This window comes from Myotis yumanensis, unplaced genomic scaffold (genome assembly GCF_028538775.1).
Source record: "Myotis yumanensis isolate MYYU_CA2020_CCGP unplaced genomic scaffold, mMyoYum1.0.hap1 SCAF_12, whole genome shotgun sequence".
Taxonomy (NCBI): domain Eukaryota; kingdom Metazoa; phylum Chordata; class Mammalia; order Chiroptera; family Vespertilionidae; genus Myotis; species Myotis yumanensis.
The window spans coordinates 13,793,228-13,799,227 of NW_027223763.1; positions in this window are offsets into that span (position 1 = coordinate 13,793,228).

The window sequence follows — 6,000 nt, forward strand, 5'->3', positions numbered from 1 at the left end:
TTATAGACAAGACTAGTGGCAACATACCTTGATCAATGAGCTAGAATCAAACCCTGTTTCTTGTTCCTCTTACTGTTTTCAGGAAAGCAGTCTGGGATCTGGGAAGAGGCAGGGCGGCATTTTTCTAGCCCATTTTCAAGCTATGCAGTATGCATTGTTTTCAAGTAGGGAATGGTTATACTGTCCATCAGGGGCTCAGGCCAGGGGGCTCCTGGAGAGCTGTGTTGATATTCCATGGCTCTCCAGGTCTCTAGTGGAATGCAAACTGCCTTTCTCCTCTGCAAACAATACCTCTCTAAGTGGTGATCCTATTTGACTGCCCAGAAATCATTGCGCAAACATCTTTCTCCTGGGGTGTTGCCATTTACCTTCTACCTTCAAAAAGATGAGTGGGCCTTGACTGTCTCCTAAATTGTCATGGCGATGGATCCCTCACACAAGGCCCTGCAGAAACACAGGTGAGGCCAGACCTCTCCCAAGGTTTCTGTGCTTTTAGAAATCCAAAAGCATATTTTCTATACATTAATAGCTACAAAATTCCAAGATTAACAGATCCAGTAGGGACTGTCTGGCTCTAGGAGATCTTGGTCTAGTCTTGAGAGCTGAGATGAAATATTTCATTGGTGCAACATAAAATCTTTTTTGTCTTTAATTTTTGTTGTTGTTGATGATATTTTTTAACAACCATCACCACATTCATCCAATTCAAACTGCATAATCCTCACTGCCTTAGTGAGCCAGCCAAATTCAGGATGTGGTAGACTGAGCGAGGGTCTTACACACTCGGGCACATCAGCAATCATGCTGCACAAACAGAATCCCTCCGAATCCAGCAACATTTCGACCCCTGAACATTGTTGGATAGGATGTAGGGCAATGGGGCTCTAATCTGGTCTGAAGCATCTCTTCCCAGCAGCGTTATTTATCTGAAAGATGAGGGATGCCTTACAGTATCCACAGGGCACTAAATCAAGGCTACGATGTCCTCTAAAGGTCAAGTCTTGCACTCTGCTCCATCCCCTTTTCAATCTGACAGTTTGGACCTCAGCTCTCAGGGATGATAGTTCAAAAAATTAAAACTCCAAACTGAGTTGGTAACATGGAGTGTTCCTTCGGTCACTGAATGGCTGTTGCCACTGAAGACTGACCACCCTTAGAAAATCATCCCATCTACAGGAAGGAGAAGCATTGGCTCCTCTTGGACCAGTTCTTGGAAGAGGCAGTGGCCAGCCATATGCGGTTATTGAGAAACTGAAGGATGGCTGGTCTGAACTGATATGTGCTGTGAGTATAAAATATATACCATTTGTTCAGAGAGAATGGGAAAGGAATATGAAATGTCTATAATAGGTTTATGTTATTTACACATTGAAAGGATGGTATTTTTGATATATGGAGTTTAAGGAAATATTGTAATTAATCTCATCCATTTCATTTCCCCCTTTTTAATGTGGCTACTAGCTGTTCCAAAGGACTTTGGAAAAGGGAATGGTCACTTAGATGATGGCAAAGGAATGATCAGATCCTGAGAGGGCAGAGTGGCTTAGTCATGGCCTTGGAGAATGTGTAGAAGGTAAATAATAAATGGTAACTCAACAACCTCATATTTCTTCTCCCATTAATATGCAAAACAACTCTATGGTAACATCAATTATTGCATTTCCATTTGAAATATCAACTAACTGAGGCCAATAGAGTTGGGGTGTTATGCTAAAGATCTAGCCAGAGGAAATGGTAGAACTGGGCGCATAAACACAGGTCTTTCCACTGTCAAACCCATGCTCTCTCTCCTATACCAGATTGTACCTTCATAAAATGTGTTTACTCTACCATCGCCAGTAGGCTGAGGGTTTTTAGTTTTGATTCTTCATCTTCTCTTATCTCCTTTTGCCCATCACTCACAGAACTGCAAACAGGATTTAATATTGCTGTTTTATTTACTACAACCATTTCTGGCCCCTGAACTCGGCTTGGTGATATACAAGAATAGTTTGCCCTTTGGGAAGAGAGTGCTGGTCTGTGCACCTCCATGCCTGAGTCTGTGTTTATGAACCAGCCAGCGTAGAGGGAGACAGCAAGTTGGCTAAGTATGGCTCCAGGGGGAGTGGGTTTCTGGCCGAGTTGATAATGGAAAACGGAGAATTTCATCTCCAGGTCAGTGACTGATTCTGGTCCAGTCTTTCACTGTCTGCTCTATATGATTACTTGGCAGATAGAAGCTGGGATTTGGGGCATTCTCCAAAGATTTCTCTAGTCTCCAAATGCTCTCCCTCCCTCCTTCTAGCCCAATTCTATGGCATTCTTCTAGGCTTAATTCTCTCCCCCCTCCCCAAATCTTCCCTTATTAATTGGAAATGAAAAGTTAATTCCCACTGACCTCACTTCCTCTCATACAAAATGAGAGAAAGAAATAAGAGTAAATGATACAGAAACACAGGATTAAATGTCATCTCTGTATATTCTAATATAGTTACTTTTATCATTATTAAATAGCATTAATTTAATAAAACATCTTATGTGGCTTGTTTTGGAAATGAAAGTTTTAATCATATTATGAAGGATTTTTGAGTTAATGGTAGTTATGAGGCTGTTGGATAATGTTGTCCATATATATCAGGCATGAAGTATCATTTTTCAAAGGGTGGGACACAGCGGTACAAAGAAAAGTACATTAGACCCAGAATGAGGAGACTTATATTTAAATAGGACTCTTCTATTTACCTTATATATCATCTTAGATGAACTCTTACTATCTCAGCCTCAGTTTCCTTATGTATAAAATGTAAATAATAAAATGTGTTCTTATTTGAGTTGTTATGTCAACTCATCAAGTTGGTTACCCTGACTGTTCATGCCATATTTTTACTACTTTAGTTTGAGAGTAGTGGTTTCCAAGGTGGGTAAGCATACATCTTAGAGAGGCAAGAAAAATCCATTATGAGTTTTGAGAAGAAATTAAAATTCTATTTTTCTCATCCTCTGAATTTATTTTCTAATGTATGTAGGTTATGATAAATGTAATAGATGTGTGTAGCAGTGTATAACACTTATGAATAAGTACATCACATATATAGAGAATGTAATTGATGATATTTTACTGTTGGAATGCACTAACCAAAGTATTATAAATACTGCCCTGGCTAGTGTTTCTCAGTAGTTAGAGCATCGGCCCATGCACCAAAGGGTCTTGGGTTTGATTTCTGGTCAAGGGCACATACCTGAGTTGCAGGTTCGATTCCTGGCTCCAGTCAAGGCGCATGTGGGATGCAATCAATTGATGTGTCTCTCTCATATTGATGTTTGTTTGTTTGTTTGTTTCTTTCTATCTATCTATCTATCTATCTATCTATCTCTTCCCCTCCCTCATTCCCTTCCACTCTCTAAAAAATACATCCTTAGGTGAGGATTAACAACAACAACAAAATTTTAAGTACTATAAATACCACTGTCTTAAAAGGGTCCTTTACATTTTTTCTAAGTTATAGGCATGGAAGTTGAGAAAGGAAAGGTAACTTAACTAAATTAATTTAATGCAAGATCATGCCTTAGACAATAAATTTTAAAATTAATGAATCATGTAATTTTCATGTATCTCACTCTTTTGCTCATAATTTAAAATATTGTTAAATGATAATTACCTTTTTTGATAATTATCTTTTTAAAACAGAACATGTTAGTAATATTTTGTGGAGACTATAATATTCATAGAAATAAAATTTATGAAAACAACAGCATAAGGCCGAGATAAGAGAAATGGAAGTATGCTGTTATAGGGTTTTGGGGGTTTTTTTGTGTGTGTTTTTTGTTTTGTTTTGGTTTGGTTTTGTTTTTTTGAGGATATTTTTTCATTGATTTTTAGGGAGAGTGGAAGAGAGAGGGAAAGACAGAGAGAAAAACATCAATGTGAAACACATCGATTGGTTGCCTCCTGCATGAGCCCCGACCAAGGCCTGGGAGGAGCCTGCAACCGAGGTACGTGCCCTTAACCAGAATTGAACCCGGGACCCTTTGGTCCACAGGCCAATGCTCTATCCAATGAGCCAAACCAGCTAGAGCTGTTATAGGGTTTTTATACAATATGCAATTTGATATAATATTACTTGAAAATAGACTGCAATAAGTTAAAGATGTATATCATAAGCCTTAGAGCAACCACTAAAATAAACAAAATGAGGATTAACTGGTGAACAAATAGTAGAGATGAAATAGAATCACAGAAAATGCTTAGAGAATGAGAATAAAAGTTAGGAAAGTAAATAAGAAAAAGTAAACAAGGAACAGATGGTATAAATAGAAAGCAAATAAGTCTAACAGTAGCTATAAACTCAATTCATATCATTAATTAAATATAAATAATAAAACTCCAAAAAAAGCAAAATAGACTGCATAAAAATAGCAATATTTAGCTGTATGATGCCTACAACCCTTTAAATATAAAGCTAAAGATATGGTGAAAATAAAATAATGGAAAATAGTATACTACCCCAACATTAAATTTGAAAAAAAAAAACTATAGTATCTATATTAATGATCAAATAAAGTAGTCCTAGAAAAGGAATATTAGCACAGGACAACAGCAGAATCCATATTCTTTTCAAGTAGATAAAAACACAGCATGACAAAAATGTGGCTTTCAGGTAAACCACTACCTAAACAGAAATTTATAGAATTATATACTTAACTTAGAAAAGAAGTCTCAAGTTAATACTCTAACTTCTACATAAAAACTAGAAAAAGAAGAGCAAATGAAATCTAATGTAGAATTGAAGGTCATATAAAGAGCTGCACAGATAAGAAAAAGCTGAGTTCATTACCACCAAACCAGTATTATATGAAATGTTGATGGGTATTCTTTAAAAAGAGGAAGAAGAAGAAGAGCAAGGGGAAGAGGAAGGGCAAGGGAAGGGGAAGGAAGAAAAAAGGATAAAAAAATGTGAACAATAAAATGGCAATAAATACATATCTAGCAACAATTGAATCTTTAAAAATCAAAATAAACGAACAAGAACTATAATGAACAAAATAAACTGATAAATAAAATAGAATTAGAGGTATGGAAACATGGAACAGACTGATGAATCTCAGAGGGAAGGAGGAAGGGGGAACTAGAGGAGATTAACCAAAGGTCTTACATGCATATATGCATTATCTATGGACACAGACAATAGGGTGGTAAGGGCGTGGGGTGGGGCAGGAACCCAGTCGAGGGGGGCAAAGGGGAGACATTTGTAATACTCTCAACAATAAAGAGTTTTTTTAAAAAGAAAGAAATCTAATGTAAGTAGGAAAAAAAGAAATACTAATGATAAGAATGGAAAACAAAGAACTAAAAGATCATCATGCACATTATAGTTAAAATTTAATATTGGAAAAAATAAGAAAGCAAGCAAATAATTGAGAAAATCAATGAAACAAATATCTGATCTTTGGGAAAGGTCACATTTTAACAGAACTTAGCCAGATTTAGTAGGGATAGAGGACACAAAGTACTAATGTCAGCAATGAAAAATGAGACATCATTATAGACCCTATAGACATTCAATAAATAATGAGAATATCATATCACAAACAACTTTGTGAGACAAATTTTGACAACTAAGATAAAATGTATGAAGGATTGAAAGGCATTAACAACCAAGGCTCACTGAGGAAGAAACAGATAATTGGAACACTATATCTGTTAAAGGTGATAGATTCATACTTAGAAACCTTCCCACGAAGAAAATTCCAGGCCCAGGTGACTTCATCCAAATATTTAAGTAGGAAATAACACCAATTGTACACAAATACTTCAGATAAATATAAAAAGATATAATGCTTCCCAATCTGTTTTATGAATACAGCATTATCCTGATTATCAAAACCATGAAAAGATACTAGAGAAAAATAAAAATATATAACAATCTCTCTCATAAATATAGACTAAAATTATTTAATAAAAAATTAACAAAATGAATTGAGTGATATCTTAAAAGGATAAATTTTTATGAATAGGTGAAA